This window comes from Muntiacus reevesi, chromosome 8, assembly GCF_963930625.1.
Source record: "Muntiacus reevesi chromosome 8, mMunRee1.1, whole genome shotgun sequence".
Lineage (NCBI taxonomy): Eukaryota > Metazoa > Chordata > Mammalia > Artiodactyla > Cervidae > Muntiacus > Muntiacus reevesi.
Window position 1 is genome coordinate 83,071,212 of NC_089256.1, and position 27,592 is coordinate 83,098,803.

At 43.0% G+C, this 27,592-nt stretch overlaps 1 pseudogene; it reads right to left on the reverse strand.

Moving 5' to 3' along the window:
- Positions 1–21,008: 21,008 nt before the first annotated feature.
- LOC136173479 (zinc finger protein 706 pseudogene) lies at positions 21,009–21,506 on the reverse strand (annotated as a pseudogene).
- Positions 21,507–27,592: the final 6,086 nt, after the last annotated feature.

Genomic DNA, 27,592 nt, shown 5'->3' on the forward strand with positions numbered 1-27,592 from the left:
CCCAATGAGGGACTGAACAAATGCCTCCTGCAGTGGAAGCCTGGAGTCCTAACCACTGGACCAGGAAAGGATCCCCTCCACCTTTTTTTCCATTAGTAATACACTTGATATGTTTTTCATACACATATAAATTACTCCACTCTGCTGCATACATTTTATAGCACCATGTCTATTTAACCAGTTTCCTATTGTTATACATGAAAAAGGTTTCCAGGGTTTTGTTTTTTTTTGCCTTAAAAACATTGCTTCCAAAAACATCCTTGAGCATAAATCTTGTTTTACTTCTTTTTTTTGATAGTACACAAGAGATATAATACAGAACCATATGCACACTAGTGGGATTAAACACATGTTAATGTTTTACCATAATCGCTTTCAATCTTCAGTTTTACTAGGAACCACCACCTTGCTCATCCAAACAGTTGTTTTAGTTTATACTTCCACCTGCAATTATACAAATTCCCATCTCCCCACATCTTTTACAAGCATGGCATTGTCAGACTCTTGTTTTGCCAGTCTGCTGATCGGGAAATGGGTAACATGGCTTAATTTTCATTTTCCCAAGTTTCAAAAACTCCTCAAATATTTCTTGGCCATTTGGGTTTCCTTTTTTATGAATATACTGCCCCTCAAATTTGTCCTGGTTCTTCTTGGAGATCTGCTTTTCCAGATGTGAGATTTGTGGGATTAATTTGCCAAATTCTATGGAAAACTGTTGTTTTTACAGTTTTTAGCAGTTAACTCTTTGTATTTTTTTCAGTGATTGGTCTAGAGATTATACTACCTAGCTTTAACTTTGCACAGTCTTTCTAGAGTTAATATTGCATCACTTTGTGTAAAATGTAAACATTTCACAGTCATAGCGGTTTATTTACATGCTTTTATTCTGGTGGGTATATGTATTATATCTGTACTTATAAACCCTTACTGTTATAATTAACTTTGTGATTTTTGCTTTAAATATTACAGTGTACAAAGGGGCTAAGAAGGGGGAAAATAGTCTTTTATATTTACTCACATATTTATCATTTTCAATGCTCTTTGTTCCTTCCCAGAAATCTTAGTTTTCATCTGGTATCATTTTCTTTCAGCATTTCATGGAGTAGTGTAGCTGGTGACAAATTATCTTGTTCTGTTTTGCTTTTAGACCTAAAACTGTATTTTGCCTACAATCTTGAAGGATATTTTTCTGGGATATAGAATTCTTGGTTAGTTTTTTTTTTTCTTTTAATACTATAAAAATGTTATTCCACTGCCTTCTGGCCCTCATAATTTAGGATTGAAATCCTTAAGCATTTGAATCATTGTTTTCCTGAAATGTGCTACTTTTCTTTGTTTTTATCTTTGGTTTTCAGCAGTTTTATTATGATGTGCCTAGGCATAGTTTTTCCATATTTATCTTTTGTGAGGTTCACTGAAATTATTTAATCTGTTAATTTATATTTTCCATCAAATTTAGAAAAATTTTCATCAGTTACACCTTCAAATATTTTTTCTGTCCCATTCTATCCTTTGCTTCTGGGACTCCAAAGGTATATTTATTTGACTTTTTTTAATATTGTCTCATAGATTCCTTAACTTTTACCTTTTGAAGTTTTCTATTTTTTCTGTTCTCTACAATGGATAATTTTGATTGATTTATATCCAAGCTTATTGACTTTTCATAGTCATAATCATTCTGATATGTATTTTTAGTTTTAATTTAAAATTTTATCTCTGCTAGCGAATTTTTAATATCAGGTATTGTTGTTTGGGGTTCTAGAATTTCCTGTAGGTCTTTTACTAAAAATTTCAATTAATCTATTGTCCTACTGGACTTGAGCTGCAAACTCTCTTTTGATTGGCAGCTCAAATCTCAGTTCAGTTCTCCGTCCTTATTTGTGCTCGTGCCCAGGTGCTCAGCTGCTCAGTCATGTCTGGCTCTTTGTGACTCTGGACTGTAGCCCACAGGCTCCTCTGTCCATGGAATTTTCCAGGCAAGAACACTGGAGTGGGTTGCCATTTCCTCCTCCAGGGGGGTCTTCCTGACCCACGGACCAAACCTGCATCTCCTGTGTCTTTGGCATTGCAGGTGGATTCTTTACAGGGGCTATCTAAATCTACCTCATTCATGCAGATAACAAGGTATACTTTACACTCAAGAATTTGGGGCCCCTTCCACTAAGACTCTCTCTGAATGTCCATCTAATTTTTCAATGTCCGCAGTTGCTCTCAACTCTGTCCTTTGCTTCTTCAGCCCCAAAAGACTGTTTTCGTTTTTTTTTTCTATCAGAGTTTCAGTCACCCTGTGTAACACTGCTGCTGCTGCTGCTAAGTCGGACTCTGTGCAACCCCGTAGACGGCAGCCTTCCAGGCTCCTCCGTCCATGGGATTCTCCAGGCAAGAGTACTGGAGTGGGGTGCCATTGCCTTCTCCGTGTGTTAACACCAACTTCAGCCTAATCTCAGACTTAAAGCCATAAAAACAGACACTTGTTATTTCCTTCTTCTGAGCTTTATTTTCCTTCAGAATATATAAGCTTTTCAAAATAATTTTACTTCTTTCTTTACTTTTGGCTGTGGTGGGTCTTTGCTGCAGCACTGGCTTTTCTCTAGCTGCGGTGAGTGGGAGTTACCCTCTAGCTGCGGGGTGCACGCTTTTCATTGTAATGGCATGTGTTATTGCCCAGCGCAGGCTCTAGGGCACTCGGCTTCAGTAGTCGTGGCTCCCAGGCTCTAGGGCACAGGCTCAATAGTTGCAGTACTTGGGCTTAGTGGCTCCAGGGCATGTGAGATCTTCCCGGAACAGGCATCGAACCTGTGTCTCTTGCATTGGCAGGCAGATTCTTTACCACCAAACCACCAGGAAGCCCAGAACATATCAACTTTTATTCACTATCCAGCACCTTCAGGGGTGTGTGTGTGTGTGTGTGTGTGTGTGTGTGGTCGTACTGAAAACAGACTTTTTGCATTTTTGGATTAGAATGTGATGGAGCATCTTTTCACTTGCTTATTTCAATTCATATTACTTGTTTTAAAGAACTTCCTATTCATGTCCTTTGGCCATTTTTTCATACCCTTCCTTTTTTTTTGTTTTCTCCTCTTCTTTTGATTTCTAAGAGCTCCTATGTCAAGAATATATCTCTGTCTGTTTTACTTGTCACAGCTATTTCCCCTAGATTGATATTTTCCTTAACTGTTTATGTTTTGCCCATGAAGAATTTTAAATGTTGTGTGTAGTTAAGCTTATCAATCATGTCTTTATGGCTCCTGGATTTTGGAGTCAGGCTTAGCAATCTCTTCAGCATCAAGATGTATATATATATATGCTAGTCTTTTTACAACTTTTAAATATTTTAACATTCAGCTATTTGATTTATTTATAATTTATTTTAATGTAAGGACTTAGAAGATGAGCTGATTTATTTTTCCAGTATGTAACTAGTTGTCCTAATTTGACTTAGTTAATTCATCTTTCCTCACTGATTTTGCAATGCTAACTATATTACTTAATACCTTCTTTTTTGGATTTTTAAATATACTTTATTCTGACTATTCCAGGGACGGTATAGAAATGAATTTAACATTGTATTTACATGCTCTCAATACCACCAGCAGGCTGGATTTCATCACTGAATAGTTTTTTCTATAAAACTTCATAGATGCCATTTGTCTTAAGTTCTTGCATATTTGAGAATGTCTACTTTTTACTTCTTCAATGTGAATGACATATGCAGCATGTTTAAAATTCCTAGATCACATTTTCACTCAGAATTCTACAAACATTGGTTCCTTGTTTTCTGACACTGGACATTGCAGGATAGTGTGGACAAGTCTGAAACTGGCCTGACTCAGCCTTTCCCAAGTGACTTGCTTTCTCTGCCTGAGTATCTGTAGTAGCAGTGGTAGTGTTAGTTGCTCAGTCACGTCTGACTCTTTGTGATCCCTTGGACTGTAGCCCTCCAGGTTCCTCTGTCCGTGGGATTTCCCAGGCAAGAATACTGAAGTGGGTTGTCATGCCCTTCTCCAGGAGATCTTCCCGACCCAGGGATTGAACCTGGGTCTCCTGCATTGCAGGCAGATTCTTTATCATCTGAGCCACCAGAGAAACCCTGTAGAATTTTTATTTTTTCTTTACTTTCTTATTTATGTCTCTATCATATTCCTGCAAACCATTAATATTATGTTAAATTTTTCCTGTTTCCAGCAACGTCTATTCTTGTTCCTTTAAATATGTCTTCCATTTTTATAATGTTTACTTCTTTATTTTTCTTTTTTCTCCTAATCTCTACTGTCTCATTTTTAAACTAATGTTGTTGTCTTATCTTATTTGATTTCTCTAATTTCTTTGAGTTTTATTTTTTCCCAAAGAGTCCATATCTTCTCTAAAATCTTTGAAAGTTTGAAGAAGTACTTGTCTGACATTATCTTCTGTTTCTGGAGTGATTCTTCCTTTGCTATGAGCCCTTAATCTATATTTTGTTATATTCCTTCCTCTAGCCCCAGCAGACTCAAACTTTATTTGTCTGACATCAGATCCCAAGTTGCACTTCAGCAGGATCTAATTGGGTGAGAGTATAGACTCTGGAGCCACACAGATGAAATCCCAACTCCGCCACACACTAGCTCTCTGATTTTGGATAATTAAATTGGTGTATTATGTACTCATGGGCTTTCCTGGTGGCTCAGACAGTAAAGAATCTGCCAGCAATGCAGGAGATCTGGCTTTGATCCCTGGGTTGGGAAGATACCCTAGAGGAGAAGATGGCAACCTACTCCAGTATTCTTGCCTGGAGAATTCCATGGGCAGGGGAGCCTGGCAGGCTACAGTCCATGGGGTCACAAAGAGTCGGGCATGACCGAGCATCTAACATTTTAGGGCTCTTCCAAGGGTTAAAGTGTTTAAAACAGTGCCTGGTACATAGTGTCCAATAAATATTTAGAGGAGGATAAGTGTGATTATTACTTGAGTATACTCATCTTGTATCCTTTTGGTTTTATCTAAGAAATATCTAGGTCTAAGAGTCCTAATTGATTTCTCTGTTCGGTTCATCCTAGAAAGTTACAAAATAGGCTATTGGTGAGGTTGATTACAGTGAGTCCTCTACATATGAACCTTTAAGTTTCAGACTGTCAAAGATGGGAAAGTGTTACTATCCAGATATCACTGGATCACTTTTTTCAAGAGGGCAGATCAGGCATGACAGACATTGCAGCTTGCCCACCATCTCCCATTGCTGATGATCTATCAGCTCTACCATCTCCCACCTCCTCTCCCTCATCCAGTCAGTAACTCTTCTTGTCGGTTCACTCAGTGTCAACCCCTGTGTGTCAGCTGTTGTACTGTACTACTGTGCTTTTCAAGGTGCAGTCCTGTAAGATTGAAAATGCTTATTTTTGTGTTTTTTTTAATGTGCATATTATTTGTGTGAAAAGTTTTATAAGCCTATCACAGTAAGTACCATACAGTCGATTGTGTTCGTAGGGTAACTAGGCTAACACTGTTGGACTTATGGACAAATTGGACTTGCAAATACGTTCTCAGAACAGAACTTGTTTGTATGGAGGGGACGTAGTGTATCACCTACCAATAAAGAGCTATCCCCATCTGCTGGCCACACTCAGAATTTAAAAATAAAAGGCTGTCCAAATATGGTTGTGGAAGAAGAAATATCTCATTTTGCATCTACCGTGACTTGTAGAATCTTTTCAACAGGGAGCACTTTCCTTTCTCCTCTTCACCCACCCACAACACACCCTAACAACCATCATCCTGTCACACAGTGCTGGCTCATTGTTTGCACACTTATTTAGTTGAGGCAAGCATTTCTTTTCAGTTTAGAATTTAGACTTGTCTTAAATGCAGCCTGGACATGTTTCCCTTCCTTTCTGGCTTGATTGTCCCAGAGGCTTAGCATCCCAAGTCTTGGATCTCTGTCCCAAGAAGGAGATTATCACTAATGGTTTTCTGTTTTCCTTCTTAAGACTCAGTGAATTCACCCACAAGAACCAACAGGCCTGGTATGTAACTCACATGCATTGTATTCCTAGCCATCATTAATGCTAAGCAGGAAAAACAAATCTTTTAATTGGTCATTCCATGCTTGGAAATGTAAGAAGAGCTTGATAAATGAGCTTTTGGGGAGAGTTCTAGTTACCTTCCATCTGGAACTAAGTCATCTCAGACTGAATCACGATCACAACTCTAGGTCTTGGTTTTTGAGTCTTGAACTTTCTGAGACCAGTGAATTTCACCAGAGCTTTCCTTGAGGTGCAGGAAAGTGGCAATCCAGATTCTGCTCTTTCTCTGTGACTCAATAGGCTGGCGAGTTTGGAGGTTAACTGGGAGGTTGGTGGTTTGAGTCCACCCAGGGATGTGTCCTTTAGGGCTTCTCTGGTGGCTCAGTGGTAAAAGAATCTGCCTGCCAAAGCAGAAGACTCAAGAGATGTAGGTTTGATCCCTGGGTTGAGAAGACTCCCCTGGAGGAGGAAATGGCAACCCACTCCAGTATTCTTGCCTGGAGAATTCTATTGACATAGGAGCCTGATGAGCTTCAGTCCATGGGGGTCGCAGAGTCAGACACGACCAGGCATGCAGGCCCTCATTGCTACAGGTTGAAGGGGAGTGGCTTAGGACAGTGGCTCAGGTCAGCATGGCAAGAGGAGGAGAAGGGGATGCTGAAAAAGAGCCTGCCTTTGCCTTTCTACATCAAAGGTGTCAGCCTCTTTGCCCCCTTCGGCCTTCTTGTTTGCAGGGCAACAGTTAACTGATTCTGCCTGAGAGGGAGCTACCCTTCTCTGCCTTCCAAGAAATTGCCAGTCTCCCACGCTCACAAGCTCTCTGGCCTCACGGTGTACCTGTTTGCCACAGGATCTCTTCCCGAGCCCAGCAATCCAACGAAGAAACTCCCTCGCTTCTCCATGCCGAAGGATAAGCCCTTCCTGTCCCACTGTCGCTGCCCACCCCAATCTCCGCCTGTCGCAATACCTGCAAACCCTCTCACCATCCTCTCTCCAGCTTCTCCCACATCCTTCTGCTGTTCTCTTGCCAAGCTGCTGCTTCTCTTCCCACTCTCTCCTACCGTCTGTGCCTCCCTGATTCTTCTCATGTTTCACTCATTCTTTCCTTCCACAGCATCACTCTTTTCCCATGCTTTTGTAATGTCTTCAGGCTGGCTTTTGTTCATTTAAAACACACCCTAATTTATTACTTCTTTTCCTCTGTGTTCCCATAATACTTGGTTCATGTTTATAATATAACACTCATCACAACTTTACTGTCTGTATCTTCCTAGTCCAGACTGAGGCCTCATGGGTAGCAGACGCTTTTTCTCATTGAATCCCCAGCACCAAATACAGCCCCTGGCCTAGTTGGCATTTAGTTTGTTGAATGAAAGAATATCTGTGCTATTTCAAATCTTCACTTGTTGATCAAATTTGCCCTGATGGTTATTTTCCCTATACTTCATCTGTGTTTAAGATTATTATTTTTAAAAAAGATTTTTTTTATGTGAACCATTTTTTGTCTTTATTGAGTTTGTTATATTGCTTCTGTTTTATGTTTTGGTTTTTGGCCATGAGGCATGTGGGATCCCAGCTCCCTGACCAGGGATCAAACCTGTACCACCTGCATTGAAAGCATAGTGACCTAACCACTGGATTGTCATGGAATTCCCTAAAGATTATTTTTAACTTTTCACTTTGAAGTAGTTTCAGACTTTCAATAATGTTGTACAAATAGTGGAAAAAATTCTCATATACTCTTTAATCAGATTCCCCAAATGTGAGCATCTTACATAACTATAGAACATTGATCAGAACCAGAAAGTAAACACTGATACAGTACAATCAGTCTACAGAACCTATTCAAATTTTATCAATTGTCCCATTAATGTCCATCTTCTGAATGAGGATCCAAATCCAGGATCGCACATGATACTAGGTCGCCTAAGATTTCCTTAGTCCTTTTGAGTCTGGGTAGTTCCTCAGCCTTTGTTTTTCATGACTTTGACATTTTGTAAAGATACTGGCCAGTTATTTTGTAGAATGCCTTTCAAAATGGGTCTGTGTAATGTCTCCTCTTGCTTATGTTCAGGTCTTATATTTCTGCTAATAATACCCTTCTCGGTGCATTGTACCAGAAGATGCACGATGTCTACATGCGCTGTTAATGATGTTCTTACGCCTATCACCTGGTTAAGGTGGTTCTGCCAAGTTTCCCCACTCTACACTGATTGTAATTAGCAAGCATCTTATAGGAATATGTAAATATGATGGTTCTTATCACACTTCTGTCCACTGATTTTAGTATCCTTTGAGGATTCTGGACTGCAATGATTATTATGGTGGTTGTTTTCCAAATGGTGGCTTTCTATTTCCAAGTTTTTTTAACAAGGCTGGGAAAATGATTTGCTGCAGGTGAATCCTGCAGGACCCAGCCCCAGAAATGACCCTAGAACATTCTCTAAATGACACCTTAGCATTTAGTGTAGCACACTGGGTCACAGGTCTCGCTAAACATTTTAAGTCTATGGACTACTCCTTTTTCTTTTCTCCCCCTTCCAGTCTCCCTCAAATCTCCTATTTGTGGATACAGAAAGGCTCTCCTGATGGGTGGTGGTGTTCCTGATGAGACACCAAGAAGGGCTATCAGAAGAAAATTGATCACAGCTTAATTATTAATTCATGCCCCTAAAGTACATACTGTGGAGATTAATGCTCCAAGTCAAAAGATCCTTGGCTCACGGTTTTAGAACCACTGCCTTAAAGGACAGCTGCCTAAGACCAAGGCGGTGTATAACAAACCAAGACATACTGTTTCTGCGGCTCCACCTCCCCAACCATTCTGAGCTAAGTCACCAAACTGATGACCTTGGGGGTCTTTTCCAAAGCATTCAGGAGAGTTGCTGATTCTGGGGGAGGGGTTGGAAGCCATATGAAATTATGAAGTGCCAAAACTGAGGATCCTTCACATAAGGTCTGTTAGCTTCCATTAGTCCCTGAAGCATGGAGTGTTTAATATCTAGACAAATTTCCCCATCCGTAGACAGTGTGTCTGAGAAAAGAAAATCCTTCTTTAGCCACATTTGCAATAGTTAGCTTTCAGTGTGACTGAATTTAGGTTGATTATTCTCCGGTTAGAGAGGTGGAGGTAGTGGAAATCTGCACACTTTTAGAGGACTGCAAAGCAACCATTTGGAGAAGGAAATGGCAACACACTCCAGTATTTTTGCCTGGAAAATCTCATGAGAAGCCGAGCAGGCTACAGGCCATGGGGTTGCAAGAGTTGGACACGACTTAGTGACTAAAACACACACAAAGCAACTACCACCCAGAATTCCTAGCTGCATGAGGACTCCTTAGGATAAACAGGTAAGTGGACATTGGAATTTACACTGAGATGAAGAAAAATAAACAGTGGCTGTCTCAGGCCCTGGGATCCTTAGGAGACTGAGGAAAGGGGAAAATTCTGTAGAAGCAAGAGAAAGTCAAAGATATGGCCCTGTTTCTAGACTTGGTTTCTTTTAAAAAAATTTTTTTTAGAATAGTATTATTGAAGTTTAATTTCCATAGCATAAAACTCATTCATTTTAAGTATGTAGATCAATCCCTTTAAATTTATAGATCTGTGTAACTGTCACAAAAATTCAATTTTAAAACAGTTCTGGAACTTCCTTGGTGGTCCAGCAGAAAGACTACTGCACTCCCAGTGCAGGGGGCCTGGGTTCTATCTCTGATCAGTGAACTAGGTCCTACATGCCACAACTAAGAGTTTGTAGGCTGCAACTAAAGATTCCGCTTGTTGCAACTAAGACCTGGCATAGCCAAATAAATAAATAAATATTAAAAAGATTTTTTTCTAATGCTACAACAGCGCACTCTTTCCACTTGTAGTCAATACCTATTCCCGCCTCCAGCCCCAGGCAAACACTGGTCTGTTTCCTGTCTATTGATTTGCTTTACATAGACCTAGTTTCAGTGTTGGAGACGAGTCTCTCAACCGAACTGCCCCCTCCCACTGCCCAAACAAGACCAGCTGGCCAGAGTTTGGTTGAAAGACCTGTGACGCTTGGGGATAGGGGTCTGGCTTTCTCCTGTGTGGGAGCGCTGTTGGCAGCGTGTCCTCTGGGACCCTTGGGTGACATGGCAGGGGCTGGCGGCATCCCCAGGGGACAGTGATGGTAGCAGGAAGAGTGAGAGTTCCAGGAACACATGCGGTTGGAACTGGAAGCCAATTCTGCTGTGATTAGAACCCACATCTGTGATTTTCCTCCACAGCTGGGATAACCCCTGGGGGAACAAAAGTTACATTCATGAATAAATTAAAAGCATGAGCTATTTTTTCTTTTTCTGTAATTCCTTAAAACTGATCATAATTGCTTTTGAAATCTGTGAGAAATAAATAAGTCTTCTATAGGGTGGGAACAGGAACATCTTTATGTTCAAGTTGCAGTCCCAAGTGAATTTTTCAGAACCCTCTGAGAATGAATTGCCTAAATACTTTGTGATAGCACAAAAGCTGTCTGTTTTGAGAACCATGTTCTAAACAGAGGCCTTCTTTAGAGCCATAGGACTGAGGTTATTCTTTGTAACTCATACATTCTACTGGTCAGCAGTGGAAGACGTCCTTTTTCTTAGTCCTGTTCAAAGGGATGGCCCCGTCTAAAAACACTCTTTTCTCTCATTTCTCAATAGGGTCTTGGGGGCAAAGCTCTCATTTCACACTCTGAGCTTCGAGCTGACAGGGCCCCTTTAAGACTTGGCTTCACCAGCTGGGTTCTCTGAAAGAGTGGCTTCAGGGGACATTTGGACATACATGTCTCCACTGGGCACAGTGAAGCTGAAATAACCAGGGCACAGATGGAATGCTCTCTGGGCGCCAGTCATGAGGAAGAGGCTAGAAACACACCATCCTTGTCCATCTCTGAGCATCACAGGCCCAGGGCCATAGAGCTTCACAAAGGCCGCACCCTGGAGCAGTTATTGGTGGGGATTCTTCCAATGCTGCAGTGAAATGTGTTACTCAGGACCCATGTGAACTCGGTCAGAGCTGACTATAGCCGCGGCCTCATTTGGGGACCACTTGATTCGGAAAAGCACTTGAGGAGGCTTGAGATACTTGGGAGGGGGTTGGAGGGAGGGGGAATGACTAAGCCCCTATCAAGGCTGTTTATATTAGTCATATCAATGTTATTGTTTCCTGCACAGGAACAATAAGTTACACAGCCTCAAAGGCTCTATCTCTTCTGGAATGTGCTGGGAACACACTGAGAAGAGAAGATAGGGCAAATTAGCCTCCTACTGAGTGTTATTCATTCATTCATTCGTTCAGTTAATCACCTTGCTGTTCAATGAATATTTATCAAGTGGCTAGTAAGTGGGAGGCACTACGCTGGGTGCCAGGAACGGTAACAGTGAACTAGACAGGGCCCCTGCACTTGGGGGCTTCTTTTTCTAAGAATTGGGGTATAGTTGATTTACAATGTTGGGACAGTTTCTGATGTACAGCAAAGTGAATCAGTTATACATATACATATATCCATTCTTTTTTGGATTCTTTTCCCATATAGATCATTGCAGAGTTTCCTGTGCTGTACAATAGGTCCCTATTAGTTATCTATTTTATATATAGTAGTGTGTATGTGTCCATCCCAGCCTTCCAATTTATCCCTTCTTCCCTTACCCTCTGCCTCTAACCCTCCATAACCATAAGTTTATTTTCTACATCAGTAACTCTATTTTTGTTTTGTAGCTAAGTTCATTTGTAGGCTTTTTTTTTTAGATTTCAGGGAAGCTTTTAAATATGATACATCTAGATATTAAGTGTTAAAAGAGAGATAAGCTAATACAATAGAAAGTGTTTGGGGAAGGCTGTCTTAGCAAGGGAAGTGCTTGCAGATCTGAATGGCAGGATAGAATCTGTCGTGTGACAGCCCGAGGGAGGAGAATTCCAGCCCCTGGGATTGTCCCAGGCAGAGCCCCTGTGATAGGCCTGTGTTTGAAGAACAGGACAAAGGCTAGTAGCGCAGAGCTCAGAGAACAGCCCCAGGGCAGGCTGGGACCAGGAGTCCAGGAAAGGTGGGAGCGGAAGACGGAGGCAGGATGATGGAGGGCGCTGCAGGGCTTGTAAGGAGTTCTGGCTTTGTACTTCTGTTGTCTTCCAGGCCGGTCTTTAAACATTGTCTTTCCCAGAGAACTCAGCTTCATCTAAAGTCCAAGGAAGCAGCAGGGTGGGCAAGGCTCTGTACCCTCCTCCCACATCCCCATTTCAAGCCAATATGCCTCCCTTCCTTTATCAGTTTTGTTCACGCAAATGCTGTGTGGGATTTCACCTCTTGACGGTTTCAAAGTGGTGGCAGATGAGAGCAGACATTCTTTCACTTTCCCATCAAGAGGTGCAGTTTATTTATCCTGGTCTTGAATCTGGGCTTTGAGCAACAAATGTGCCAGAAGTGATGGCTTTAAGAGGAACTTTAAGAGGATGGCAGCTCCCACGTCCCCCTTGACAAGCGGGCTCTTGGAGCCTCAGGCGCCATCTAAGAAGTCCTCCTACTCTATTGAAGAGACCACATGGCAGAGAGCCAAGAAAGCAGCCCACAGGGAGATCTGAGGCACCAACACACGCCCCCAGTCAGGGTGTTCCGGCCACGCCCTGGCCATCTGAGCCTTCCTCGAGGACCGGAAGGCGCAGTCTTGGATGCTCTGTCTCCCGCATACATCACGTGGAGCAGGGATAATCCCATTCCGCTCGCCTTGTCAAGGATCTCAGAACTATGTTCAAAATAAATGCAGTTTCGTTCCTCTATGTTTTCCTGTCGTTGCACAACAGTAGAAGACTGAAGGAAAGGTTTGAACAAAGAGTTTGAAGGCCACTCCTCTGAGTAGAATCAATGATCTTACAAAGAACTCCAAGAGCTTTTATCTCCCAAGGCGGGGGACACAGGGAGGAAAGTGGCCAGGGCAAGGACTCTGGAGTAAGAGGGTCCTGGAGTTGAATCATGACATAACTCAGCTTCTTCATTTCTAAAATGCAGATAATAATACATGCCTTGGAGGTTTAATGGGAGGCTTAAAATCAGACACTTTAAGATTTTGGCACATAATAAGAGCTCAAGGGATTACAATTATAGTGTAGTCATCAAGGCCCTTCCGATGAGAGGGTTGAGACAGGTTGCTTGGGTTGGAAAGCTTGCTTGGTGGGGCCAGAGTTGGTCACTACCAGAGTCCACATGAGACCACAGTGCAGGCGGCAGTGAGAGAAAGGGCCATACCCAAACCTACTATTGAATTTCCTTAAATATTAACCTGTCATGGGAACACAGTATTTCATAACATTGAACTAGTATTGAGACTACTTTTTCCTTTTCAGTTCTCTATCAATCCTGATAAAGTAAAAATGTGTTCCTACAACTTTAATACCTCTTTTAAATACTTGCTAATCTAATTCCTTTTTAAAAAATTTTATCAGAGAGATCGAAACATACAATCTTAAATTTAGACCATTTAGCAGGCAACAGTATTTGCACTAACATTGATATCATTGTTTCATTTTCATTGTATTTATTTTGATCCATTACTAGTTTCTTTCTTTTTTTTTGCCTTGACTTAAAGATTTCCTTGAAAATAAATGAAGAGCATGAAGAATAGGGAATCAATTTAAAGTAGAATGTTAGATGAGAAATTGTACAAGTGGTGTTTGTGAGTGTGTGCTAAGTCACTTCGGTCATGTCTGACTCTGCAACTTCCACGGACTGTAACTCGCCAGGCTCCTCTGTCTGTGGGATTCTCCAGGCAAGAACACTGGAGTGGGTCGCCGTGCCCTCCTCCAGGGGATCTTCCCCACCCAAGGATCGAAGCAGAATCTCTTTTATCTCCTGCGTTGGCAGCTGGGTTCTTTACCTCTAGTGCCACCTGGGAAGCTCTACAAGTGGTGTAAGACGTGGCCAGGATTTCAACGAAGGTGCATGGAAAACCTTCGCAAGTGCTTTGTCGTTGGCCCTACGTTTGGTTCTCACACTCGAGAAAAGCTGATAAACTCCCTGTGTGACTGAATTGTCCCTCTGCCACCTCTGAGGCCCAGGCACGCCACAGCCCTCTGGGACGTAGAAGCATCAGTCAGGGGTGGCAGAAGCAGAGGACAGCTTCATGGCTGAGGCTCTAACACACAGTCAGCTCTGGGCATCCAGGTGATGGCTTCTTGGTTTCCAAGTCCTTTTCAGAGCCTTGCTCACCCCAGAGCCACCACACCTGCCCTGGGATGCCTGACTGGGCAGTTCTGTTGGCTCAGCTCTCTCTGACCTTCCCCCATCCCCCCCGCCCCTTGTCTGCAGCTCTTGCTCCCCTAATGCGCTCAGCACTTTTAGCTGTTCTGTGATATTCTCAGAGGACACGGAGATGAGAGCCTTGCTGAAAATGTGCATCTTCTGCAGAAAAGGGCCACGGAACACTTAAGAGAGGAAAAGGACAAAAAGATCAAAGTGGTTTTGGAACAGAAGCGAGAAAGAGGGGCTATAAAATTTGAATGAAGTGCTTGAAAAAAAAAAAAAGCAGGAGAAGGGAGCTAGCTTTGTTCAGCAGTTAGAGCTCAGAGGGGAGAAATGACAAGAACAGGGATGAGTGCCCTTTAAATTCAGGGCTGCTGAAACACTAGAAATATTAATGTCACTCTGATCAAAGCACGCAAACCTTTCACAGTGTTGATCTGGAGCAGTGAGTGTGAGTGTAGCAGTTTTGTCACTGACTCAGTGTTTCCACGGTTCCCTTATCCTCCCAGGAATCTGTTTCCGGGTCACCTCCTCAGTGAGGCCTTCCGGGATCATAGTCTAAAACAGTGTTACCCTCTCTCTAGCTCTGGTTCCCCTGCATCTTTTCTCAGCACACTTACCACTTCTCGGAAATTTATTTGGTCATTTATTTACTGTCATTCTCTCCCCTTTAGACTGTTACTCCACAAAAGCAAGACTTTGCCTGTCATTGTGTCCCCAGCTCCCCTGGCATGGAGGAGACACCCAACAAGTAAATATTGGGAAAATGGGAACTTCCTTGGTGGTCCAATGGTTAAGACACAGATCTTCCATTACAGGGGGTACAGCTTTGATCCCTGGTTGGGGAATTAAGATTCTGCATGCCACACAGCAAGGTCAAAAGAAAAAAATTGTTGGAAGAATGACTTCAATCAGCTGAGGTTCATGAACATACGTGAGATAATACTAGGAATAAAAGATGAGTTAGACATGAATTTTGCCCTACAGAGACTGTCTAATATTGATAATAATCACTATCAGTTTTAGAGGGCTTACTACCTGTTAAGTATCTTTTATTTTCATGTTCTTTTGACTTTGATAACTAGGGGTGATGTTATATAAACATATTTAGCAGCAGGTATTGTACACACAGACCCATCAATACTATGAACTGGCACTCAGATATTAAATAACAGTGCCAAGGTCTGAGCCCCAGGAAACCTTAGAATCAAAATTTGAGTGAAGGTGTGGCTGTTTCCAACATACATTTCCTTAACCCACTACACGAGGACGTGTTGTCCTGCTTGTAAAGATGTACGGGCACCTACTGTGTGAACTGCAGTAACACGATCTCTGCTCTCAGAGGCTATACACCTGGCAGGGAAGCTGGGGACTTTGGGGCCAGACCGCCCTTGGGAACCAGCCCGGCCTGCTCCCTCTGCCATTTTGGCTGCAATAGATGGGAGGGCCAAAATGCATCCAAGCAGAAAGAAGAGAGAAGCGGGAGGGAGGAGGAGGAGCTGGGCAAATGGGCAGCTCTGAGACCTTTTACAGAAGCTGAGAGGACAAGCAGAGAGAGCCTGAGTCCTTGGTGGGCTTGCTGTTCTCCCCAGGGCATCTCCCTGCTCACCCTGAGAAGTCACCTCCACCTGTGGGTGTCGGCCCCGAGTGGCAGCTGGCTGAGCTCTCCAGCAAAGGCTTTTCACTGGACACAGTCACCCGCATCTCAGCTGATACGAACAATATCACCGCAGTCAAAGGAAACTGGGACCTGTGCTGCCTGCCAGCTGCCTGTAGCCGGGCGCACACTGAGCTTCCACGTGTTCCCGCGAGTCCCCTCCTGGCCTTCCCTGCAGTCAGTCCACTGTTAGCAGCAGAAGGGGCTGCTTCATCTGTATTTCTCTTCTGCTGTGGTGGTCTCACCGTCCCACCTTCTTTTCCTTTTTCCTCTTTTCGGCTTTTTTATAAGTGATGCGCTGCGGGCTCGAGGGTAACATGTTCCATCACGCCTTGAACACGGGGCGGGTGGTTAAATTGTGTCTCCAGGTTCTCTGGTCATTGACAAGGTAGTCGTGTTCCTTTACGGACCGACGTCACTGTACCATTTTCGAGTTCAAAGTTCTAAGACAGAGGGCAGTCTCTGACTTACCATGTCCAGTTTGACCCGAGCAACAACGACAGTAACAATTTGCTTTTATTGGAGTAAATCACTGAGAGCTCAGGTTGCTCTGTTGCTGCAGCTCCGTGTTAATTACCTGGACTAATGTGTCTTGCTAATTACTGCTTGCTGAATCTGTCATAATTACTGCTAATAATAATATCTGTTGGGGAATTCCCTGGCAGTCTAGTGGTTAGGACTTGGTACTTTCACTTTAGTGGCCAGGGTTCAATCCCACAGGGAACTAAGTGTTCAGTTCCCATAAACCTCATAACAGTGGCTGGGGTGGGGCAGGGGTGAGGTGGGGTGGGTAATCTGTTGCACATTTTCAGTATTAGCAGGCTTGGCTTAAATGTCCGTGGGCTTGGCTTATGGCATGATTTTACCCCAGGGTTACTCTTTTTTTAAAAAATTAAATAAATATTCACTTCATTAATTTTTAAAAATATCTTCAATGATTTTTATTATTCATTTTTCTTTTTTAAATTTTGGCTGTGCTTGGGCTTCATTGTGGCAGGTGGGCCGGTTTAGTTGCGGTGCAGGCTTAGTTGCCCCATGGCATGTGAGGTCTTAGTCCCCCAACCAGGGATTGAACCCACATTCCCTGCATTGGAAGGTGGATTCTTAAGCCAGGGAAGTCCCCTGGGGTTACTTTTGAGAAAGTAATGATGATAGAATTAAATCTGTGCTTTTGTCTCCTCAATGATGTGGCACAAAACTATTCATAGCTTCCAAATGTATCTCCATAGATTCTAAATATCATCTGAGTAAACAGACATTTTTGTATTTACCCTGCTGAGTGAAGTCACTCAATTGTGTCCAACTCTTTGCGACCCCATGGATTGTAGTCTACCAGGCTCCTCTGTCCATGGGATTTTCCAGGCAAGAGTACTGGAGTGGTTTGCCATTTCCTTCTCCAGAGGATCTTCCCGAGCCAGGGATGGAACCCAGGTCTTCCGCATTTTAGGCAGACACTTTACCGTCTGAGTCACAGGGAAATCCTATTTACCCCACTAGGCAGATAGTATTGTCCCTGTGTTACCTTGGGAAGGTTAACTAGCTTGTTCTCCGTAGTCATTGCGCAGTGGAGGCGGGAAGCTCTTATTCCAAAGCTCATTCCACAGGGCCCTCTGCCTTGACTTGTATGTTGGATCTACTTAATTCCCTATGAGAGATAGTCCACAAAGGGAGAATACTCAGTTATTAACCTCAAGGAGAGGAGGGACCAGATGAGGTCACTAGGTGAACCTGGATAAGACAGTTAAAAGGCAATATTTAAAAGCACCAGTGTAAAGGGAAACTTTGAAATACTGCAGGCACCCAGACAAGGGGAGAGAGAGAAGCTTGACTGCCTAAGAGCACCGACTTCCCAAAGCTCAGAGAGCTGAGGGAGGCCAAGAAGCACAGAGAAGGCATGGGCAAGAGGGCAAAGAAGAGGTCTGTACGAGGGAGCAGCCTTACAGGCTCTTCAGAGGGACCCAGCCTCAGACACTTAAGGACAGAGGGAAAACTAGTTTGGCAGTTATTGTAGGCTGTGTGGAGATGAGTGGGTGGAGGCCCAGGGACAGTGGGCTATGGAAGGCTGGCTGAGGAGTTTGGATTTGACCTTGAGGCAGAGCCAGGTCACAGAAAATGACAAGGAAGGAATCAGTTGTGTGCTGAAGAAGTATCTGAGGCAGGTGGGACTGCTGCGTTTTCTTTGAAAGTAGAATTGGTCCGCAGGCAGTTACTTCCTCTAAGCATGGCAGTGCTGGGCCAGACAGCCTCTGTTAGTCAGCCTTGGTGACTAGGAGCTCTTACCTTATGTCCACCCTGTCGTAATTTTCATAAAGTCATTCTGTTCCCTTAAAAATTTTTTTTGGGGGGATATCTCGGGTTATGTAATCAGATATCCTTTCTAGGGTCTTTGGTAATGAGGGAACATAAGCCATCTGACCTACTTTTTATGGGACCTGACTGCCTGTTCCTACATTTTGGCCAGAACCTCATGTCTCATGGAGCACAGTTCCCTTAGGCTGCAGTGAGTGAGCATTAGATTTGGAAGACCTAGGAGATATAAATGTTCAAAGACCACCTCTTTGAATACACACTGAAACATTTATGGATGAAATGATAGACCATCTGGGAAGTGGATAAGGTATATAGTTGAAACCAGATGGACTACAACCTGATCATTGTTGAAGCTGGATGATGGTATGCAAAGTTTCACTAGAGTGAATATTTTATAGCAGTAGTCAGTCTACAGTTGTGCGTTTATTTCAGCAAAGTATCAGTTATACGTATATCCATCCTTCTTAAGATTCTTTCCTCATATAGATCATTACAGATCTGTGCCTTCTGCATTAGCAGGTGAATTCTTTACCACCGAGTCACCAAGGAAGCCTCATACACTGTAGTAGGCATATGTTCATTCCAGTCTTCTAATTTATCCTTCTCCCCACTTTCTGTCTTGATAACCATAAGTTTGTTTTTTTACATCTCTAACACTATTTCTGTTTTGTAGATAAGTACACTTGTACCTGGGCTTTCTGCTGGCTTAGACAGTAACGAATCCTGCAATGATGGAGACTCTGGTTCAGTCCCTGGGTCAGGAAGATCTCCTGGAGAAGGGAATGGCTACCCACTCTAGTATTCTTGCCTGGAGGAGTCCAAGGACAGAGAAGCCCAGCAGGCTACAGTCCATGGGGTCGCAAAGAGCCAGACATGACTGAGAGACTAATACTTTCACCTTCTCTTCACACTTGTATCATTTTTTTTAGATTCCACATATAAACGATATCATATCTTTGTCTTTCTCCATCTGACTCATTTCACTTAGCGTGACAATCTGTAGGTCTAGCCATGTTGCTGCAGTTGCCATTAATTCAGTATTTTCCATGGCTGAGTAATGGAATACACTGTATATATGTACCAAATCTGCCATATCCATTTCTCTGTTGATGGACATTTAGGCTATTGCAATGTTTGGCTATTGCATTGCAATGGCTATTGCAATTAACATTGGGGTCCATGTATCTTTTAGAATTATGGTTTTCTCCAGATATATGCCCAGAAGTGGGATTGCTAGATCATATGGTGAGTCTGTTATTAGTTTTTTAAGGAACTTCCATACTGTGCTCCATAGTTCTCCTGACAACTTTTGTTTGCTTAAAATTTTTCCATCCGAAAAAATTAAAGAAGCAGCACACACACGTCTTTGTTTCAGGCTGCAACATTAGAAAACCAAACTGTTGCGTATCCACAAAGCAGGATCCCAAAGCAATCCTGAGATGTGGGGAAGTCAGGTTGATACAACAAAATCATTTACTGTACGTGGGAGCCTCTCTGAGGACACTGGCCGTGGGTGACTTGTTGACAAGAACATCTCCCTTTATAGAGATCTGTTCTTTTCCTGCCTGAAGACTCCGCCTTCTACTTCTTTTCTTTCTGTTTCTTTGTCTGTAAGTTAACTTTCTCCCAGGGGCAGAGAGAACTGCTTCTTCAAGAGCCATAAAGGGACCACAGAGCCCTCTAAAGTAGTAGTTTTCCTTTTTTTAAAAACCACCACTCAGAGTAAGAACTATACCCTGTGTCATCGCATACAAACACAAGTGACATGCAAGTATCACAGAATAACACCCTTTACTTAGTGGGATGTGAAAGTGAAAGTGTTAGTCGCTGAGTCTGTCCGACTCTTTGTGACCCCATGGACTGTAACCCGCCAGGCTCCTCTGTCCATGGAATACTCCAGGCAAGAATACTGGAGCGGGTTGCCATTCCCTTCTCCAAGGGATCTTCCCGACCCAGGGATTGAACCCAGATGTCCTGCATTGCGGCCAGTCTCCTGCGTTGAGGGCAGATTCTTTACCATCTGAGCCTCTCAGTGGGATGCATTCTGATATTTTTTGTTCAGCTCTATTCTAGTCAATTCTATTCCAATATTTGGAAAGGCTGTTGTAATCCACCAAATTGATTTCAGGATCACTGATGTGCTGCAGCCTGCAGTTTTAAAAAGTGGTTAATGAAAGGATACAGTGTGCAGGAAACTTAACATTTAAAACATCTGGCCTGGGGTTGAAGTCATAGACAGCTGGGTTTCATTTGTATCTGACAGTGGAAAAGGCCTCCACACTTGTTTAAGTGGGCGGAAGGTCAGATCTATAATGCTTGCCAAGGATTGACTAAAGTATTAAATTTCAGCAGATGTGTTAATTGATGCACCCATCAACAGCGAGTGATCATAGCTGCACATAGGCCTTAAAACTGGTTTTGGTGTAACTGGGCTTAGCCACATGCTGTTTTATAATGGTAAAAAGGGGGTAGCAATGTCTTCACACCCCACTATGGCTATTGCTTGGAGGGGACACCAGACAATGGTGTAAAACTGTGCATATCCTTTTGGACCAGAGGGACTTGAAGTTGGACCTTACCAACCACTAACCATGTGACTTTTTTGTTGTTGTTGTTGTAAAATCAAAGTACTACTTTATTAAATGAGTTATTTTACACAATATGAACATCAATATAATTACAATTGTAAAAATTTTTTTATAACAAGGATGGACTGATTTTCAGATTTCCAAATCAGAGTCAACTGTACATTTACACAGAATTGTCTTTGCATGAAGCCCAAAAGGGAACAGCATAAAAATGAGTGTTTCTGTAGCCCCTTTATTTTTGCTGATCAACAGTTTGTTAGAAAAGCAGCTGCAGGTTTGCTACCTAAGCTCTGAGACAGTCGAAGAATCAAAGGTGTCACGTATTCACCTGTAAACAACTTTATGCCTGAACATCAGCTACTTCTGGAGGAAGTGGAGTCTTAGGATGCTGGCTCTCAAAGTGCTGCTTGAAGGTCTTAGGGTCTGGCATTTGTGTCCTGCAGACAGTGCAGGCATATATTAAGGCAGCTTTGGCAGCAGCCGTCTGCTCATGTCCTTGTTTCTTCTTTTGTCCAGCTTGCTTTTTGGCATTTTTATGCTGAGACTGAATCTTCTGCTGTCCACGAGCCATATCCGGGCCGGGACAGTCTTGCGTCGGAGGGACGGCGCAGCGCGAGAGGGCTTGCGGGGGGAGGTGGCCGGAGGGAGAGGCAGGGGAGCGCGCCCAGCACCGCTTCAGCCTCCTCCACCCGCCGAGGAGCGGAAAAGCGAGAGCGGCAGCACAGCAGCCCGCGCCTCGACCCGCCGCCGCGCGCCCGCCCGCCGCCTCTGCCTTGAGGGAGGCCACTACGCCTCGTGCTCGCGCTAGCCATGTGACTTTAGACAGAGCAGTTAACCTCTCTGAATCTGTTTGTTTGTTTTTTTATCAGAACAGAGGTGGTTCTGCATTAAGTAAGATAATATATTTAATGATAATGATAAGATAATAAGTGAATATCACTAGATACATTAAATAAATATCATATTTATTATTAACTGTCATTAAATATATCATTAAATATCATTAATGATATTATTCAGCATATCATTAAAGAGACACCAGCAGGGATGGTGTCTCTCTCTTTATGGAGGTTGGTCAATGTCAACACACAAGACCTGGTGCAAACCAGGCACCAGATATCATTAAGTAAATAATAATGATATTTAATAATATCATTCAATAAATAAACAAGATAATAGCATTAAATAAGATAATATATAGCATCTTGGAGAAGGAAATGGAAACCCACTCCAGGATTCTTGCCTGGAAAATCCCATGGACAGAGGAGCCTGGTGGCCTACAGGCTGTAGGGTCCCCAGAGTTGGACACCCCTAGCGACTAAAGCACCACCACCATAGCGTCTAGCCCAGAACCCCGCATGAGAACAGGTCATCAGCTGACACTATTGCCCTCTTCATCTCCCAGCACAGAGGCCATGGGAGGTTTCCCGTGACGGCTTCTCAATCGAGTGGCCTGTATGGCAGAGGCTTGCTGCAGGGGAATGAGAAGCAGAACCCCCAAACAGAGAGAAGCCTGACGTGCCAACTAGCCAAGAGAGAAGCTGCATTTTCAGGCAAAGTGACGCAGGAACATAATTTGCCAGCTTTAGGTGTCCAGTCCCTCAGTCATGAAGTGGAGATGGGGAAATGCAATGTTCTTCCAGAACTCTTGGCTTATGTTCCGTAAAGACATTTAGCTTCCTGGGCACCAAGTCATGCTCACTGAGTCATCCCAACCCCACGTCCATCAGCTCACTGGGTCCTTTCAAGTCTGCTTCCTCAGTCTCTCGCCAAGCCATCTCATCGTCTCCTCCTCTGACATCACCTCCATACCTGTTCGCAGGACTCCTGGCTTCTATTCTTGCTTGTTCTCCGTCCAATCTCTGCAGTCATAGGGGTAAAGTTTAACAATGCCGAAGTGACACAGAGACGGCTAGGCAAAATTTCCAGTGCCTTCTCTGTGGCCTCATAACAGAGTACAAGCCCCTGACATGTCTGTCTCTAAGACTTGACCTGGTCAGTGCAACTGCCCAGCCAGCTGGCTGCTACCAGTTTAGGGACAGACACCGGCAGGCGTGGTGTCTCTCTCATTATGGAGGTTGGTCAATGTCAACACACAAGAGCTGGTGCAAACCAGACACTGAAAGAGCAGCCAGTTCCTGAGTGGCCACTAAATCTCTTCCCATAAAATTATGGCCAGTGCTCTATTTCGTGGACGAAATAACTTCTATGTCCTATGGCAGATTGTCTCTTAACGTCCCTATTGTATTTTCTCCTGGCTGTTTAAAGATTAAATGAATTGCCCTATAATTTCCAGTCCTTTATATTTCAGATCAAGGATTTCAAGGTTTTATTTATTTATTTATTTTGGAGAACAAATATAGTTTGGGTGGTTTTTCCATGTTCCTCAAAATATTCCAAGTGCACACTGGAATGTACTCATTACTTCTAAAGCCTGGTCTTACCTGGATGTAATGGCTGAAGATCTCCCTTAACAAAAAGAATGTCATGCATTATGGTTTTCACTTCCATTTAACCAGATTAAATATTTGGCTAAGTGCTTTATGCTCTGATTAGAGGTGTCTATATATGAAGTGCTCCTTGAACCAAAGTTATGGGTAATCAAATGTAATTTAATTGAATCATGTTCAATAATTAAGGCAAAACCACTTCACTTAAATAATTATCTTTAAGTGTTTGCAGTAGCAGGGTTAATATATTTGCTTTTATTTCATCTATGCTACTAGTGTTACCTGATGACAAAATTACGGTGACATGCTGCTCTACAGAAACTTCAGGTTCAGACATTTAGGGTTCCAGGCAGCGTGAGGACTGCCCAGTTGCCTTCTAAGAAGGTGTCAAAGAGCGGTAATCATTGGATCAAGTTCTTCCCTATGCTTTCTTCATAAGGTTGAATTAGCATTCCAAACAGAGCCCTCTGGAGCAAACACATTCAGTTTCCACAAGCATGGTCACAAACACTGGAATAGACATCATTCACAGATTTTTTAGAATAAGGATTACCAAACCACTACTGATTTAAGATGCTTCAGTCACTGGGGTGGCAGCTACAGGTGAGACCAATGCAGGATTCAGTGTAGGTAAAGGAGTAGATACTACATGTTAGTTAAGCATGTAACAGAAAAGTCAGTTGACCGTGGCCACCATGATTAAATATTTGTAAGTAGGTGGTTATTTGTTTTGGTTCAGTAGGTCAAAATATCATCTAAGCACTTGGATACGTTCTCTTTCCAGATTGCCATCTTTAGTATGTTGGTTTCAGCCTTGACTCATCATCTTGTCACTAGCTGCAGTTCCAGCCATGCCTCAGCATCCCAGGAGACAAAAAGAGAAGGGAGGCAGGTAAACCACATTTGTCACTTTTCACCAAGAGAACACAAGGCTTTCCCACACTCCTCTGTCCAGCAGACATCTGCTTGGATCTCACTGACGAACTGGGTTGCATTCTCCCCACACCCCTGCCACCTCACCAGAGAGGCTGGATAGTGGGGAACAGGACTTTCATGTTTGCCTTAGACTCACACTTATCAGAATAAATACCCTCTTTTATTCCTACCTTTAAAAATAAAACCCTCAAATTTCATAATACTCTTTTATCCTGAAAGGCAATGACTAGATCATATAACCCATTTATAGTCATCATTTGAAAATAATGCCCTAGCTGCAATATAAAAATAAGAAATAAGAGGAAAATAATTTATGATACAATGTGTACATTTCGATGAATAAATGACTCGGTATGACTCCACCAGTAGACAGAATGTCAGAGTCAGACGTTGCACCTGTTTCAAAGGAATAGTTGAGAAGAAAAGAGAAAGAAGATCAGAAGATATTCCATAGAAAAAGTATGGGAAAATCCAGTGCAAGTCGAAGTAGTAACAAACCACGTTTGTCTGAATATAATTTAAAAAAGAGAGAGAGAGGGAAAACCTTAATTGTCTGGACAAATTACAGAATGTTAAAGTGGAGACAGTGAAGCCTAGGATATTCTCCCAAGTGAGCTGAGCCTTACTGCTAAGTGCAGCATCAAAAATTATTCTTTCTTTATGACATGGAACATCCACTGGGGAAGTACCACAAAAAGCCCTTCTCCTAGCGTGAAGACTTCATATCTCAAGATCTATGCTTAGCTTTGAGGACCTACAAAATTTTGTTTCGAAAAGTCCTCTAATAAAAGACATTCAAGGAAAAAAAATCACAATAAAAGGGACTGTGCATGCATGCTAAGTCGTTTTTAGTCATGTCCAACTCTTTGCGACCCTATGGACTGCAGCCCATCAGGCTCCTCTGTCCATGGGTTCTCCAGGCAAGAATAACGGAGTGGGTTACCACGCCCTCCTCCAGGGGATCTTCCCAACTCAGGGATGAAACCCAGGTGACCCATAGTGCAGGCAGATTATTTACCATCTGAGCCACCAGGAAAGCCCAAAAGGGACTGTGGAGTAAATCAACTATACCTCAAAAATAAATGAATAAATAAACAAATAATAACTCTTCCAATAACTCCAATAAAAGGGGGAAAAAAGGCTGTAGAGAAGGTGTTTGGTACAATTCTGGCAAGAGCATCAAAATAAGGATGGAAAACAGCAGGCAACCCCCAAATAAATACCATTATTCTCACGGCATAGATTTCTTATTGTTATGTTAAACAAACAAGCAAAAATTTCAAATATGGGATGACAAACATGGAATCATTTTGAAAATGACTCAAGTTATAAATTTAAGTCAGAGTCCTGTGTCACGAATCTCCTCGTGCTTAATAATCTTTGATTTCTAAGTCTATTCACAGGGACTCACATTCCCTCTGTGACATAATCAACTGTGGCAGTTAATGAGGCGTACTGATGTCGGGGTGTGGCGCTGTCAACTCAAATACAAAAAGCAACGCCCAGCGGTGATGTAATCTTCAGTAATAGTGAACCGCTCCTGTGAATTTCAAAGCATAGCAAAAACATAATAAAGCATAGCACAATCTTTCCTCAATTTATGCAATAGCTGCACTCCTGGAAAGTGTCAGTGTTCATTAAAGCTACAGAGCAGATACTTTGTATGCGAAATGGAGTTAGGCTCTTGGTCACAGAGAATAGTTTCCTCATCTCTATGAGTTTCCAGGGGGCAATAGAGGATATTTGGGGCTGGCCTTTATGCCAGGGAATTCCCATTGCAGGGCATCCATCACCTCCACCCCCACTCTCTGGTGCCCGCTTCAATGGTTCAGACATTTACATACACACTTCTAATACGCATTTTCTTAACTTTCCTGGAGAACCCACTAGCTTAAGTGGGTCCACATTGGGTTTCACACACTGGCCCCAAGGAACAAAATCAGGGTTCTGCAGGCAAGGAGGAAGGGGGACAGATACTGGGGAGCAAGTAATGATATCTGTGCCACAGGGAGGGAGCTCAAGCAGGTCCCTTCTGAGACCCCGCATCTTACAGGAGGAAAAGGTGGAGGGATGAACATCCACAGGAAAGTCAGATGTGGTGATGGGAGGCCCTGAAGTGGGGGAGATCTCAATCTCACCAGCACCAGAGCCCTGCCTGGTGAGAAACCACCTCCATCAGAGGCCCCCATGGATCTTGTGCTGCCCAACAAACCCAGAAAAGGAATGTTTTTTTAAAAATTTATTTTACTTTATTTTTATTAATTAATTAATTAATGTTTAAATTGCACGAGATCTTTGTTGCTGTGCAAGGGCTTTCTCTAGTTGCAGTGAGCAAAAGCTACTCCCTGTTGAGGTCCCCAGGCTTTACGTCGCCCTGGCTTCCCTTGTTATGGTGCACGGGCTCTAGGTCTGTGGGCTTCAGTAGCTGTAGCACGCGGACTCGGGAATTGTGGCTCCCGGGCTTTGCTGCTCCTCTGCATGTGGAATCATCCCAAACCAGGGATCAAACCCATGTCCACCGTATTGGCAGGCAGATTCTCATCCATTGTACCACCAGGGAAGTCCCAGGAAAGGAACTTCTACCTAGGGCACAATGGCCACACCCCAGCCGCCAGGCCCCACCTACTAACCGCTTGTAAGCAGACTAATCTGGAAAAGCAGAACTCAAGAAAATCTCAAATTGTTTCCCTTTCTAGGCCTGTGGGATCTGACCAGGGAGCCACATAATTGCTGCTAGAATTTATCTCACCTAATACATGCTGGATGCATAGGGACAACCTCTCTACGTGGAGAAAGACCACTGGACATATTTAAAATATATTTTTAAGACAAAAGAGCTGCCTGTCTTGAGAAATCAAAGCTATAATGTTTCCTTCTGAAAGTATTAATACTTCAAGCCACTGAAAGCTGAAAGGTGAAAGTTGCTCAATTGTGTCCGACTCTTTGCAACTCCATGGACTGAAGTCCACCAGGCTCTTCTGTCCATGGAATTCTCTAAACAAGAATACTGGAATGGGTAGGCATTTCCTTCTCCAGGGGATCTTGGAGAATCAGTTATAAAACTTGGAGACCCAGTCATTGAACCTAGGTCTCTTGCATTGCAGGTGGATTTTTTACTGTCTGAGCCACCAGGAAAGCAAACTTCTGTCATTTGCAAGTCATTAGGAAGCCCTAAACCACGTCTGATTATATCCTCAGAGAGTCAGTGGCATGTTGCGCCCAAGATAAGCATGTTGTGCCCAAGACACCTGTTTCTGCCTAGGGCAGAAAGCAGATAAGAAAAGAGCAGGAGTGGGGGCAGGAAGGTTGTTTATGGATAAAAGACACAACCACTGCATGTGGAAATGCTGTGGCTGATGCTAAGTTAGGGCAAGAAGACAAATGAGGCATTTTCCCACAGTTGAATAGA